Source organism: Pteropus alecto, unplaced genomic scaffold (genome assembly GCF_000325575.1).
Source record: "Pteropus alecto unplaced genomic scaffold, ASM32557v1 scaffold73, whole genome shotgun sequence".
In the NCBI taxonomy this organism is placed as follows: domain Eukaryota; kingdom Metazoa; phylum Chordata; class Mammalia; order Chiroptera; family Pteropodidae; genus Pteropus; species Pteropus alecto.
Window position 1 is genome coordinate 1,523,495 of NW_006436284.1, and position 16,370 is coordinate 1,539,864.

Below are 16,370 nucleotides of genomic sequence, written 5' to 3' on the forward strand. Positions count from 1 at the left end.
TAATATCTTCATGAAATTAATAAATATGGCTAAATATGGAAAGACACACCTTGAAAACTTAGAATCATATTTTGTATAATTCACCAAAAGAATTCTATTTTAGAAGAAAGGAAGACAACATATATTGAGAAATTATTGGAGAAATAGAAAAAAATCCCTACAAAATTTCTATTTTAATTTAGAAAATCACATCTTTAAGGAAACTTCTATAATTCTTAAGCGATACATACTGAGGTATATAGAGGTAAAATTACAGGACTGCTGGGATTTAATTGTTATAAAATCACCAAATCTGTCTTCAATTAAATGTTTTTCACTTTGATACATTTCTATTAGCCATTAATTCTTGCTTTGAACAATCTTCCTTTTGACATAATGATTAGAGTGAGCAAAAAAATCTTTCTTTGTGGAAGTGTAATACTATTCTGAATTCTTTTTAAAAGTAAGTTTGAGATCCTAGATTTAAAGGCAACAGCTCATGTATTTTGATATTCAGACATCCATACACACAATTTAAGGTAATAATAATTTCATTTTCTTCTGAATTATTTTTTAATTGGTTTTGTATTTGGCAAACACACAGAAAAATCTTTTTGATGTTATTCCCTGCTATATTTCTAGGTCATTAAATTTGTAAATAGAAATTGTACCAATATTTGCATTAATAATTTCTTGTTAAATTAATAGAGTAAAAATAATAAAAAAGCTTTCTACTACTGAAGTAGGAAAAAATCACCATGGATTTAAAATTTTTTTGTTTACTAACAGAAGTCTATATACCTTAGTATTTCCTGAAAAAATAGTTCAATGTATCTTTCGAGTAAGTGTTGCATTGTTGGAAAATAAGGTAAAGTTACAATAAACTTCTGGATCAAACAAGAAATTACCTTTTGACCTAATTCTTTGAAGTAAATAATAACTATCTAAAACTCTTTGCCAAAGTCTAGAAATTATAAGTATACAGGCAGCAATCATCATTCAATTATCAGACTGTAGCATGGGATTTGGGATGTTACAGACAACTAGAGCCATTCTTAGTGAAGCTGATGTTCATGGATTTTCTACATTACTTTTGTGGAATTATATTTTTGGGTGAAATCCCAAGAGATTTTAGTGAATTAAGATAACATTGGTAATAGTTATACACCAATTCCTTTAAGAAAACCCTATTATTTCTGAAATGTTTTCTAGAGAAACATAATCACTATTTTCATAAAGAAAGTTAATAGGGATATAAGGCCTTTTATAATATATTAGAAACACATTTTTCCTTTCCTTTTTTTCCCGCTTCTATATAATTACTGAATTCCTATTTTAACAGGATAATCCCCAGAATTAAATCTGTCCCCTACCCTATTTCCATTCCCAACCTCACAATGTTACTATACAATGCTAGTGCAAGATTTATATACTAGTTCTATTTAGAGAGTGCTCAGTAAAAGGGCACATAATTAATTTTATAAATAGTCTACCCTTTTGGCCTTTAACATTCTGTGTTCAAAAGTGATTTCACTTTTTGGAGCGATCCCAAAATCTAACTCTGGAAAATGCAGAAGCAAGTTGGAAATTTTGACACTGGTTTATATCAGAGGCTAATTTAAAATTTCAGATTCATACATCTCCATCCTGAATTACCTACTTGACAAAAGAACAGCATAACATATGTACTGTTAATTTGGGCACATACAGACACAAATGTGTGCAGTGCCTGGGCCCAACCTGATTGTCACTTGATTTCTTTTATCCATTTAAGTCTGGCAGGTTGCTGTTATTATTAATGGCTCTGTTAAAACCTTGCTCACAGAAGATTTGTATCGAGAAGACTATTTTCTTAGCGAGCATATACATCTGTAGATAGTCATATTAAACCAAAGAAGTAAACATTTGATCTAATTTATGCATAGCCACAACTTCTTATTGTCTGAGGGAAGCTTGTAGCATAAATCTAAGTGCAACTTTACTCAGCCTCCTGGTCAAGCAGACAATATCATTGATTATATTTTTACGTTTTTTTTTTTTTTTCCATCTATGAGGTGAATATCCTTGGGTGATCAATTTCTGTCTGAATCAATTATCCTAATACTACTTCTTGCAAACTTGACTATATACAAAACTAACAACATCGATGATGCTCAGTAAATTCCTGTTAAATGAATGAATGAGAATGTTGCAGGTGTTTAACAATAGCAGAAGTAACCTCTTATGATCTTAAGAGTGTGAAGCTTTTCCTTCTGTGTTTAAAACCAGGGAACTACAAAAAAAAATCTTCATTATTTTCTATCTTTCTAGTAATCTGACTTGAAACCTTATTTGAGTGCTCAGGGTGTGGGTAGCAGAAAGACAGGTTGTTCTGGTCACTAGCAATACGCTATTAAGTGGAACTTACAAGAGTCAACTGAAAAAAAATTAAAGTAAGTTTTAAAAGTAACACTTTAATTTTATTTTTATCAAAAACTAGACTACAAAATACATAAGTGGAAGGCACTGTGTTTTATATTTGTCCAGCTCAGAACATTGTGTTGTTCTTCAGTGAGAGGAAAGATCTGGTCACAAATTCCCCCTCAAAACTTTTTAAAACATTATAATTCTAGAATTCTGTTCATTGGAGTCTAATGATTCCAGATAAGATAGCTAATTAACTTTCTAAAACCGAAGAATGCTCTAAGATAATTTGGTTCAGAATTCCCAGTCTTCCCCTAATATCTGCAGAATTGCTTACCATATGTATAATTTTCTGCAATATTGTTCCCAGAAGCAATGTATATTCCATCCTATTTCTAAAAGGCCAGATCCCAAATTGAGTTGTATGGCAGATATCCATAAATTAACCGAGTTGTTTCAAAATGCTTCCACATTCTTTCCTGATAAACTGGATTCAGGAGTCTCTCAATCTAATAAACCACCTATGAAATCACTTGGCCTTAATGAATCCTTAACTATTTGATCTTTGTTTTACCTAACCACAAAAATTGTCAAGAGCAATTTAACACTTTTCAAGCATGCAATAAAATGTCCTTAGTCTTTGACTTCACAGATGGGGGTCATTTATAGGCTAGATTGCTTCTATGACTTTGATATTTATTTAAGTCTTAGAATATACCTTCAGAATTCTTATCAAAGTAACATTACAAATATCAAATGGGGCAGAATTGGCTCTCTTGACAGAGGACATTCTTATTGTAAAGGTGTAATACATATTGGGTTCTTTTTTTCCTCTTTATAAATCTCCAGCTATATAGCTTGATATATCTTTTAGATAGAGTGTCTGTCTGCCATGTGGTTGACAACACAACACAAGAAAACATTCAGCTACTCAGTTTCTTTCGCAGCTAACATACATCTAGGATTCTATATGTACTTGCCCTATTCAAAGGTAAAATCAGTATCTTAGGAGCCCTACTTCACTTTCTACAATTCTTACCTTAAAAATGATCCAGGTTATCTTACCAGGTTTTAGGTACAAAGTGTGGATAGCAACCTTACTGAAAGGTTTTCCTTGGTGTATGAGAGAAGAGTAGTCTCACAGTAATCTCTTTGAACACACTGACCAGTGACAGCAGTGATTGGATTTATGTTATTAGTTCCCTACAGCAGGGATCACCAATCCCTGGACCACGAACTGGTACCAGTCCGTGGCCTATTAGGAACCAGACCACACAGCAGGAGGTGAGCAGCGGGCCAGCAAGCAAAGCTTCATCTGTATTTGCAGCCACTCCCCAGTGCTAGCATCACTATCTCAGCTCCACCTCATATCATCAGGCATTAGATTCTCATAGGAGCACTGGTCCCTGGTGCCAAAAAGGTTGGGGACCACTACCCTACATTATCTAGGGTCTCATTAGGAATGGCCAGCACATACCGTCAGAAAAAGACAACCATCTGGGCCTTTCATCTCTATAAGTCTCCATAAATAGTCCCCTCATATATCTATTGTCAGAGCCTCATGTTATTGAGTGCTTTTTATTCTGGACTCTTCTTTCCATTGTCCCTTCTCAAGCTCCTCCTACATTACCTATTAACTCTCTCTGTCCTCAGCCTCGTTATAAAATTCTTCCTCTCTTTCTATGCTTTTCCTGAGACTTATGAGTCCTCCCTAACTATCTCCCCAAAGATTCAGCTTTTCTGGTAGCTTTTTCAAACAGAGTTGGTTCAATTCTTTCATACTTCATAAGTCTTAGGTTCTGATGGCAGTACCCTCATATTCTCATCTCCCCTTTGCCACTTTTGGACAACTATTTGTCTATCTGTATTAAAAAAAAAACCCTCATTTTCTTTAGCATTCATTCTATTTCACTATTCCACCCATAACTTTACTTCATTTCTGGCATTTAAAAAGCTCTGAATCTGCAACCACCACACAAAACAGATTCTGATCTATCAAAACAGCCACCATTTATACCTGAGCTACTAAAGATTACTGGAGAGGAAACGGTGGATTGCTGCTACTAAAAATTTATAAAGGATAGCAACCTTGTCTGAGGCCCTTGCTGTGGTCTATTCCTAATACTATCTATCTTATATTTTTTTCCCTCTTTCTTCTTCTTTCAAATCCATGACTATTCTGCTCAGTTTTAGCTTAAAGTTTTACCTTTTCTGGAGGAAAGTAACATTCTTATGTTTAAATTTCCTGAACTATGTTTAAATTTCCTCCCATACCTTCAAACAAATATACATCTGTAGTTTTACTTACTGTTTTTCTTCCTAGGTTCAAAAGAATATGTATCTTTTATTCAAAACAAATTCTACCAGTCTTTTGATGTTAACCTGATCTTTTTCTCCTCCAAGAACCCAAACAATTAGTTCACAGCTCCTCAATCCATCATGAAAACTAGTTCTCTCCCCTAGCAGCTCTAGACAGACCCTTTTGTAAAATACAGTACAAATGAATGAGCATATAATTAAATTTTAACAAAGGCACATGTAATACAAGCCTTCTGCTTATACTCTTGGATTTGGTGGCAATATCTAATCGCTATAATTACTTGATTACTTTTTCTTCAGAATCATTAACTTTTTACACACTAGCTTTACCCCATATATTTAGAAACAGTAAAATCTCTCAATCCCTCAAAAATATTTTAAGTTGAAGGAGAATCTTCATTTCATAGGTACTTTCCTAATTCTTTTTACTCTTAATGGTCTTCTCAGTTTTGCTTCTCAGAAAAACTCTCCTCACTCAGAGAGAGAAAGAGCTCGTCTACCTTACAGCATAAAGTGGTTATCTTTTCAAAATTATATGTTTAAATTAACATCTGGTATAAAATTTGATTTCCTGAAAGTCATATTGTCATAGCTACTCTGTGTCTCTGTTCCTCTCCCCCTTCCCCACATAAGTGGGGAATGTAAAGGTACTTAAGGCTGACTTCACTTCCCCAAATAGGGAATTGAAACAAGAAAAAATATACATCTATTTGACCACTCTTTTTGAAGTGACACAGATATCTTATCATTGGAACTATAGGAAAAGATATGTCTGATCATATGACTCTGCAGTAAACTAAACAGTACTTATATATAGTCGTAACAAGTACAGAACTAAATGTACTAGTCATCAATCATGACTGTTAAAAAATAATGTACAGTTGATTGAGCATGTGTTATTTTGATTATGTCCACATATTTATTTAACAAACATATATATGTATATATAAAATAAAAAATCAATTTTAGATATTTTAGTTGTAAAAAAGTTTGTCAAGTAGCTAAACTTTTATCTTTACATTGATATCTATGAATTTGTTTAGTTACTTTGCTACTGTATGATATATCAGCCATTTTTAATCATGTGTATACATTTAACATAGGATTTAAATTCCATATACCTAAACATTTAGGTAAAGTATGTCTGTTTTGCAAAATTGCTCTTTATTTAGCTTTACTAGTCTGAGAAAATACAAAGATCATGAGTTATTAAGGAAATAAAAACATGAGAAAATATTACAATACGAATTGTTTGAACATTTTTGGTAGGAAACAGTGATAGGGAGCAGTTATAGTGTAAACTGTAAAAATACAAATCGTGAATATTGGGAAGCACCATGGATGCCTAGCAATACAGAGCTGATGCTCAAAAAATATTATTTTTTTTTTGCCAACAGTGGTTATTCAACTAACAATGAATTTGCATAAGTGGGTCAGTGCTAAAGAATACCTGAGATGAACCATTTCTACTAGTCTTACTCATTTTTCCTTGAATTTCAAGTCAGTGTCAGCTGACAACTGGGAATAGGTCAGAAACAAATGTGCTAATGATAGCTTGCATTTTGTTAACTGAATATACCCAAATCTTCATATTAAGTACCTTAAAAAAAAGAAGTATATCTTTTTAACTTTCGTGAGGATTATGAGGTATAACAGAACACCTATTTATTGGAGAGTGCCCTAGAAAAGTGAAAGAGCAAGTATAATCCCTATGTGCATAATTCACTTTAAGAAATAGCTTACATACTGGGAAAATCAAATTACGAATGAATATTGAAAATGATCTTACTAAGAAGAGAGTTTGATGGATAAGTACTCTGGAAAAAATGAAATTAATTAAAATTAAACTATTTAACATCACTGTATATTCTATTACACATTTCAAAGGACTATAAGTGTAGATAAGTGTAGACAATACATACAAATTATGCGACTACTAAAATATTTAAATAAGGAATATAAAAATTTAAAATGCATGTTTGAACCTTTAATGATGGTTATGTGAAGGTTATTTGATGCTTACAACACACACTTAATTTCAGGATGAATTCAGCACTATAATATTGATTTAATAAAGTATAATTAATTTTTTTCTGAAACTTTTTCTGCAAATCTTGTTTTGAAAACTCAAAATAAAAATTTAATTAAAAAATGATAATCAAGAAAACAGTGGGTACAGAAGTGCACATGAATGTGTGCATATGTGTGTGTGTAGAGAAATGGTTAAAAATCAAATAACTACATTAGCAATATTCTATGAATTCTGCATAGCTCTTGTGAATGAATTTCAAATATTTCTATAACATTATATTTTTTGGAGAAGAGTGGGGAATAATTCATTTTAGACATAACATGTTGCTAATAATAATCTCATTCATATTTTTATAGTTTCATGTAAATCTTTTGCTTGCTCTTCCTTTTGTATAACTGCTATCTCATCAGATTTATAATATGTTATATGCACCAATAAGTACAAATTTAGTTATCTCTGCATTTTTAGCAAAAAATAGTATAATTACTTTAGTTTTTGTTACTAGTTCATTTCCTCAGCTTCACAAAACTAATTGCATGAATTTATAGTTTTTGAAAGGCAAAAATACACCATACAACAAAATAGAGAAATGTACCTAACCTTGGTAAGAACAGATATTCTACTTTTGGGACTTTATCTTAACAACTTGTATTTTAAAATCCATATAAATAATAAATGCTCTTAAAACAAAGAGATCACTTCAGTATACAAGCTCTGATGACTGAACCATCAAAGCAAACAAAGCAGAGGATGTTTAAACTCATTTTATATTCTCTGTAAATTGTTTTCCTGTAGACAATATCTTGCAGATATTATATAGTCAATAAATAGCTATTGAATTGCTTTGAAATGACCAAGTAAGATTTGACGTATTTTTCCACTCCATTCAGATATAATTCAGAAAGAATTTTTGTACTAATCATCAGTTAATCAAGTTCTATTAAACTCTCTCCAAGATATGTATAAAATACATAATATATTTTGGTGGCCACTTGATAATATATTTTAAAGTATATCTCAAATATTGTTATTTCTTCTATTTTCTATAAATTTTGTGAGAAAAAATTCACTCCAATATTTTTGGTCTCACATTCATAAACTTTATTAAATTCATAAGTGATGATAAATGTTTGGCATCTCAACTAATTTTTTCAGCTTAAGATATGGAAAATTACAGTGTTTATAAGGTTGTAAATGTTTAAATTTAGTCAAATATATTTTCATGGAACATGAAATTGCTACCTACATATACCTTTTTAAATCTTTGAGCAGTTATCTTAGAGATAAAGTTAACATAAAATAAAAAGACATTAAATAAAAAGTCATGTAAGGACTTAAAAAAAATTTGTCTACTGAAGAAATACATAACTTGAAACCAGGAGACTAGAGTTCTAGTCCTAACTCTGTATTAGTCACTTTCCAAAAATTTTCTGTAGCTTTTTAACTAAAAGAAAGGAGATAGAGCAAATGACCTCCGAAGTACATTCTACCTGTAAAATTCCATAATACCCTTTATTTTAGAAATTAAAAAGTACAATTTTAAAAAAGTAAAACACAGGGAAGTCAATACCACACACACATACACCCCCAAAATTAAAAGATTAACCCAAGGTAAAATACTATTTTATACAAATAATTTCCCTAAACCTTTGTTGATAAAACAAATTAAGTAAAAACATAATAATAAAGCTAATTGTAATATAAATACATGGTAAAATAAAATGTAGTTAGAGATCATTATATTTGGATAAATTATACAACGTCTTTTTCAACATCAACAGCCTCTTCTCATCAATTATGGGCTAGAAAGGTTGTATGCAAATCAGCACATTGCCTCATTTGCCAGAAGTTAACAGGCGAGATGAGGGAAAGGAAAGCTAGCTTCTGAAAGAAAACTAAGATGAAAACAATGTTTCTTCATAATCTTTTAGTTGTGGTCATCGAGAGTTACATCATGCACTGGCATGCCATCTTGCTATTCTGGCCAGATGGGCCAGTCAAGTTTGAAACACTAATTTATTTGAGTGGATTTGAGTCAGAGGTGCTCTGGAAGAAAAAGTGGTGCTGGTTCACTGTCTTGGCAAATGCCTCCTGAAAGAAATCACTAAGTACGTTTTTTTGGGTAATGAAGCCAGTAAAATAGAACTATGAATCTTAGTGAATCAAGAACACATTTTTACATTTGATAAAATCCAATAAGTGAAACATCATATTATTACAACCTCCCAAAAAGAAACCAACGCAAAAAATAAATGAGTGTTGGCAAAGTTGCCAGCTACCCAAGAAACATTTGAATAAGATTTGATCTATTGGAAAATGGCGTGATTTCAGATTCACTAATTGGACACTTCTGAAACTAAATATGCATTATAATGCTTCAACAATTCAGATAAAAGTGTATCTGCGTATTTGCCAGACTACCTGAAGTGTTGAAAATACTTAACTATCAGAATTGTTATAAGAATTACAGACACTGATATATGTGGAAGGACCCTTAAAAGTAATAAGGCTTTTTTGTATATTTGATTTTTCTTACGGCCCAAAACCTGTCAAATAGGGGCCATAAACAGCATACAGTGTTAGGCACTTGGTTTTTCAATGTTCGTGGCATCGCCCCCACCACACAGCTCCCACACTCACATACACTTTCTTCTCCAGAGACTACCCAACTGTTTTAAGCAGGACCCATTTTTCTCTAGACCTGTTACAGAGCTACCACAGTTGTTGTTTCCTTTAACACATCTTGTAGTGGCCACACTTAGCCTCACTTTATAGCTTTATTTGGGGTGGGGTGTGGTAGGACAGTAGGGATGTGCGTGAAACTCTCTTACCCTTTTAATAATAATCTGTCAGGGTATGGAATTCTAGATCAAAAACCATTTTCTCACAGATACTTGAAAACTTGACTCTTTTCCTTCCACCATCTAGTGAAAATGTATCTTCCCCTGAAAATAGGTTTGATTGATATAGCGAAAAAAAATTAGGACTTTTATATGGGGTTCAGTGAAAATTGCTCACATTCTGTGAGTGTGCAGGGGCGTGAGAAGTGGGTTGTGGGTAATGACTTGTGGAGTTGTCATATTGACCTTAAATTAAGCTCCGTTCCTGGGTTCAGGCCTACTACTCAAATACGCTCTGCATTATCCCTTCAGACTCCAACTCTAAATGTCTCAGTAGTTTCACTGGACTGGCTCTTCCTTCTTTTGCAGATCCTTTTGTAGCATATTCTAGGATGTGATTTTCTCTCCCAAGTCATCCTTCATTAAGCTCCCTTTGGTTTTCAATGTTAAAAATTTTGAGGATTTTCTCATCTCAATAAGAGTTCTCTATCATAAAAGGGTTACAACTCAAATTACAATTCAAATTCATAATTACACATTCTTTCTTGACTGATTTGTTCTAATGAGCTGTTGATCTATTCAAATGCCAAAAGTTATTGCTAAATTAGTTTATCTTTGCAGCATTTTTCTAACCTCTAAGTTACTCTCCCCAAATAATTCTCCTTGTAAATAGATTGTGTTTCACACACTTATATTTCAAAATACATTTAGAATCACTTTGTCAAGTCTTTCTCCCACTCATAAAATTATGTTGTAGTTTGCTGTAATAAATTTACTTCATAAATTAAACCGTCTATTATTACTTTTCAACATTATTAATTATCTTACATTTCCAACTTCCAATCTCATCTTCCTTGAAAACATAGTCTACTTGGCATCCAGAATTATCATTATATGATTCAAACCTGATCATATACGTTCCCTGCTTAGACTGTTAGAAATCAGAGAATCTTCATGATGTCCAAATTCCTTGGCCTAATATTAAAAGACCCTTTGTGATCTGCCCTCTATCCACTATTTCACCATCATCTCTCATCCCTCCTCTATATGTATCCCATGCTTGGGGCAGATCAAACTTGCTGTAGTACCTTTTATTCAACATGATTGATCAGGGCTTGCATCTGTTTAAATGTTATTCTCTCCTGGTGTAATGCCTTCCGTCCTATCCCTTTGCTGAATGATGACCTAATGCATACTATAAAACTTGGCTCAAATGTTTCTTCCTCAGGAAAGGTTTATTTGGCCTCTCCAGGGAGAGAATTAAGAGCTTCCTCCCATAGGGCCTAGTCCATAACTCTAAAACATTTTAATATTTGGCTATAATGCATGTTTGTATGTCTGTGTCCTCAATATATCGTGAGCCTCTAGAGGTCAAAGACTATTCGCAAAGCAGGTACTTAACACATTTGCAAAATAGATGTTAATGAGAGGAAAAAAGGAAGGAAAGGAGGAAGGAAGAAAGAAAAGAAGGAAGTTCGTAGTTTAGAAACAAGTGGTGCATCTTAAATGGGGACCTCGGGTGTTCTTATAAATTTTTCCAAATATTCTTTGTGATAACAGAATGGAAACTGATTTGAAAAGAATCCTTATCTTGAACCTGTAATGAAGTAAATTTATATACAAATTTTGTTTGTAATTTTAGTACTCATTAATTCCAGAATATCTTCATCTGTCACACCCTGATTATAGGACCAATATTCATGTAGACATTTTCATCATTGTAGGCTTATCTTTATTCAAGCTTTTTATCACCAAAACTTACTTCTCTGATCACATCTTTTTTTTTTTTTTTTGGTCTGGTTTTTATTTTTCACTGTCTTACTCTCACTGAACTTTTTGTTTGTGTTTGTTTGAGATGACTAGTCTTTGAAAAGTTCTATTTTCTCACAATCTCATCATCATTTCCTTCCTTATCCAGGCTAACCCAAAAAACTATTATTTCAACCAATATCTTATCAAAATTGTCAATTCTCTGCTGCATTCTCATGGCAATAGTATATTCCAAGATTAACCATCCACATTCTCACTCTTATATATGAGCTTTTCCATATTGCTCAAGGGTACCCCACAGCCGCACAACTAGCTCAGAGTTTTAAAATCAACCAGGTTTTCAACACTGTTTAGTGAGATTGGCATGCTCCTAGAGAGCATGTATCTGATTCTCCAGTTCAAACTTTCCCAAGTCTCCCAAAGGCTACCATATCTTGATTGCTCACCTCCATTGTAAGAGCATAGGTAACTTCCAATTTTACTGAGAAAACACTGTCGTTTACAAACATGGGCATCCATCCTTTCTCCTTACTTTGGAGATATGTCTCTTTTTCTCTCTGACATCTGTTTTTTCTTTTCTTTATCTTTTCTTTACCTTGCAGTGATCTTTCTTCATTAATCATCTCCATTCTTCCTCAGATTCTTCTCTGTTTTTCTTCATCACCATTTATAAATGTTTAAATCTCTCCTATACTAAAAAAATGTACATTGAACCTGTATACCTACCGATTCACTTTAATGATATCTTCTCTTTTTAAACATACTAAAACATTGTTTACACATTCTTCATTTTTTTTACTCTATATTTGACTTAAACATCCTGTAACCTGGTGTCTCCTAAATGGTAAATGAAAACATCTATAATAAAATTGGCATATATCTCTACTGTTAAATATGATGAGCAATATGCAAGTCTCATTGGCTTGGTCTCCCTTGCATATTCACAGGTTATATGTACTCCTCTTGATAATCCATTTTCTGTTTCCGAGATGCGATTTTCCTTACTGCTCTTTGTTTACTCTTACTTCTCTGGTCAATTATACATGGTGTCCTAAAGATATATATCCTCTACTCTCTCAGGCTCCACTCTACACATGCTATTTGACAGATCCTTCCACACCCATGACTTCAACTATTACTTATAATAAGGGAACTCCATTACCTTGACCTTTACTAAAGACACCTCTCTTGATTTTAAAACGTACAATCAAGTTACTCTGAAGATGTCCAGAACTATATTAAACTATCCACCCTCTACATCCTAGTTGAATTTTGTACAGAGACTAATACATATTGAGCCTCAAAGTAGCCTCTCATCAGGGTAATAATGCTAGGGTAATACAACTTAGTCTGTTTCCTTGCCCTCCACATTCAATTAATAACTTCATTCTATACATCTTCTGTAAAAGTCCTTGACTTGCAAATTCCTTCATTCAGACTATACTCTTCTTTCACTGGGATTATTTCAAAACTTCCTAAATTATTTCCATCTCTCTAGTTTTCCCTCCCTCCACCCTGCATATAAAGTTTTCTTTCTGAAACACAAATATGATGATGCTACTTTCCTAGTTAAAAATCTTCAATAATACTCCATTACATTTGAGACACAGGCCAAAATTCTAAGTGTAACATATATGACCCTTCATAATCTGATCACTGCTTATTTTTCAAGCCTTGTCTACATTTCTTTCTCTTAGCATTCACATTATTTACTTCCGATCATCATAGCTGAAAACTTTATGATTCTCTCTTCCTACTATCTCCATTAAAACATAAACCTGATGGAGAGGATCATGTCTTATTGTCCCTAGTATATGAAGGTCTTTAGCACACCGTTTAAAATAAACACACATTAAATCATTGGAGAATAGATGAGTGATATCTATCACCTGTTAATATTAAGTCAGTTTCATGTTTATATAAAATAAATAGTAATCAGAGGTTGAGATCCAGGTGTCACTTACTAAAAAATAACTTGCATGCTTTTAAATATCTGAATGATTTCAATGAGATTTATTTTCTTGTCGATTTTAGTAGAAACTAATTTCTTTGTTGTTTGAGTGTCAATAATAGTGGCTTGTATAATAAGTATGTAAAATAAACTAGTGATCTATTAAATTTTGATTACATGTAATGTGTGTATGAAAACAATTTTAATTACTTTCATGGTCATTGTCACATGTTCTATAACCATAAAATTGTTATTAAACAGAAAAACTTGGATTCTTTATTCTGAAAGCATGCTATGCTTGCAGAATTTTTTAAATATTGCAGGATTGACAAAATTCTTTTTATAGTAGTGCAGACTATTTTGAGTTTTTGAGACTTAAATTAACCAAAATATTGGTCTCCTCTGATACTGGGTCTGACAACATAAACCCAACATAAACCCCACTGTGTTTTAAGGAGTCCCAGATCCATTATCAATTTGAGCTAACAGGCTAACCCTGTAACTAACACGTAGATTGAGCCAAAATACACACTAAAAAACTAGAGTTTTGGACTCATTCCTATTGTGTTGGCACCAATTAAACTCAGTAGAATTCAGTATTTCTGACAAGTTCTAAACAGAGGAGGCCAAAAGGTTACTATCATTATTATCTGGGCTTTCACCCAGCATTCAAACTCACAAATCACTGTCACGTTTCCTGTTCAATTCAGCATTCATTCTAGCCTCTACATTATTTTATTCCTTTGGTACTTATTTAGTATGAGAGTTAATAGAAGAGGATATTTTGTATTATGCATAGTAGTTTATTTAGAAAGAGAAACACACATTTTTATTTAAGACTAACAAGGATGAAAAGTTTTGTCTACCTCTATAATTATACTTCTATGACATCCTTTTCTAACTCTCTTTAAAAAAAAATCAGCATCTCCTACAGGAACTTGGTATTTTTAAGGGTGCAATTTCTGGTTGCATATGCAGAAGGAGAGAAATTCTAAAACTTTTAGAATTAAATTTTAAATAAAAATATTTATGAAGCATTTTTTAAGAGTAGCAGGTGAGAATAGCTACAGGACAACATTTTCACCAGGAGAAAGAAAGTATTTTCAAGATTCCTATACATGTAGCCAATGCCACAAAGTTCTAAGGACTTTACAACTTTTAAATACATCAAACACATTTATAGATAAATATCACTTAAAATGGGAATGCTAGGGATTGGATTGTGTTGCAAAAAAATTTATGTTAAAGCCCCAAACCTCAGTGTGATGGTATTTGGAGGTAGGGCCTTTGGAAGGTAATTAGGTCATGAGGGTAGAGTCCTCATGATAGGATTAGGGCTCTTATAACAACAGACCAGGGAGTTTGCAGGGTGCTCATGTTCAAGCTCTTCTCCTTCCCCTTTTGCTCTCCCTCCCCTCTCCCTGCTGTCTCTTTCTGTCTCTCTGTCTCTGTCTCTGTCTCTGTCTGTCTCTCTCTCTCTCTCTCTGCCCTGTGAGTAAACAGCAATAATGTGGCCATCTATAAATAGGAAGAGGGACCTCACCAGACATCAAATCTATTGGCACTTTGACCTTGAACTTTCCAGCCTCTAAAACTCTGAGAAATACATGTCTTGTTTAAGTCACTCAGTTTGTGGCATTTTGTTATAGCAGTTTGAGCTAGCTAGGAGAGGGAGGTATTAATTTTAGCTTTAATTTTCAAATCAGAATAGGCATATTTAGTTAGCAAACTTAAATAAACAAGTTAAATATATGAAAAAAAATAAATGATGCCTCTTTAAATATTTACCATGTTGTCAATGAGAATTTATAGTGAAACCACTATTGAGTGTTATATAATAAAAACCAGTATTAAGTGAATGGTGTATTAGTGTGGAGTGTGTGTGTTTTTAAATATGCATGAAAAATATTTGGATTTTATGGTCAAATAGACTTGTCTCCTAGGGCATGTCAGAGGATGGAGAGCAAATTCAGGTCCAAAATCTGGTCTAGAGAAGTTTAAAACCAAGTCAGTTTGGATTGCAAGATCAGAAATTAACATAGAATAAAATTGTCATTGCTGGAATATTAGACACAGAGAACTGAAGGGTGAAATAGATGAGCAGTAGATAAGTTTGAAATAAATTCAATACCAAAACATCAGAGAGAATAGGACTTAGCATCACAGGAGAAAACAAGGCCCAGACTCTTACAGATGTACTGGGACCAGTGATCAGCTAGTTTCCTAGACTCAGGGAGATGTACTATTTGGTACAACTGGTCAAAACTAGGTGTTTAGAGATTCATGATCATTTAATTAGTCAGCAACTATTTTTTTAAAATCTGGATTTCTTTTCTTTTCCTATTCTTTCCACTTCATTCATATTTAGACTTATTAATTCTTACCTGGGTTGGGGTAACTAACTCCTAAATGGTTTCTCTGTCTTTGGGCTAGCTTTTTTATCTTTTCCTTACAATCTACCCCACACCTTTGGTTTGTCTCTTCTTTAGTCGGTTGGTGTGTGCCAAGAGTTCAATTTTTATGCTGCCCAAGCCAAGAGCAATAAATAAATAAATAAATGGCCAATTTAATCACGTGTATCATTTCATTCTACTTTTCCTCTTAATTTAAATATTTTTTTGCATCATAGGCTATAAACCTATTTATGTCTCAATCATCCTTTAAAAAATAAAAACATAAATAAAAACAACAAAAAAATAAAATTAGAAATAACTTCCTTCACTCGAATCTCCATCTAGATAGCCTTCTCTTTCTTTTCATCAGATAAAACTATAAAAATGTTGCTTATTTTGACTATCTACACTTTCTCATTTTCTGCTCATATCTTAGCCCATAGTCTAGTGTTTATTTCCCTTGCCTCTTCTTCCCAAAGTCCACATCAGTACCCTCTGTCATAACCAATTTATTTATGCTTTGCAGTCTACATTTCCTTTTAACTTCTTTAATGCTTTTCAAACTTTTGATCGCTGACTTTCTGAAACTTTTTATTCCCTATGTTTTCATTCACACTCTCAGACAACTTCTTTTAGAATCACTCACAGATTTTATTGTTATTGTTGTTGACTTTTATTGAAAA

At 32.8% G+C, this 16,370-nt stretch overlaps 1 protein-coding gene across 1 annotated transcript in view; it reads right to left on the reverse strand.

Moving 5' to 3' along the window:
* The window catches only part of HCN1 (hyperpolarization activated cyclic nucleotide gated potassium channel 1), a 330,541-nt gene that overhangs the window by 137,267 nt on the left and 176,904 nt on the right, over positions 1-16,370 (reverse strand). The window lies entirely within an intron of this gene.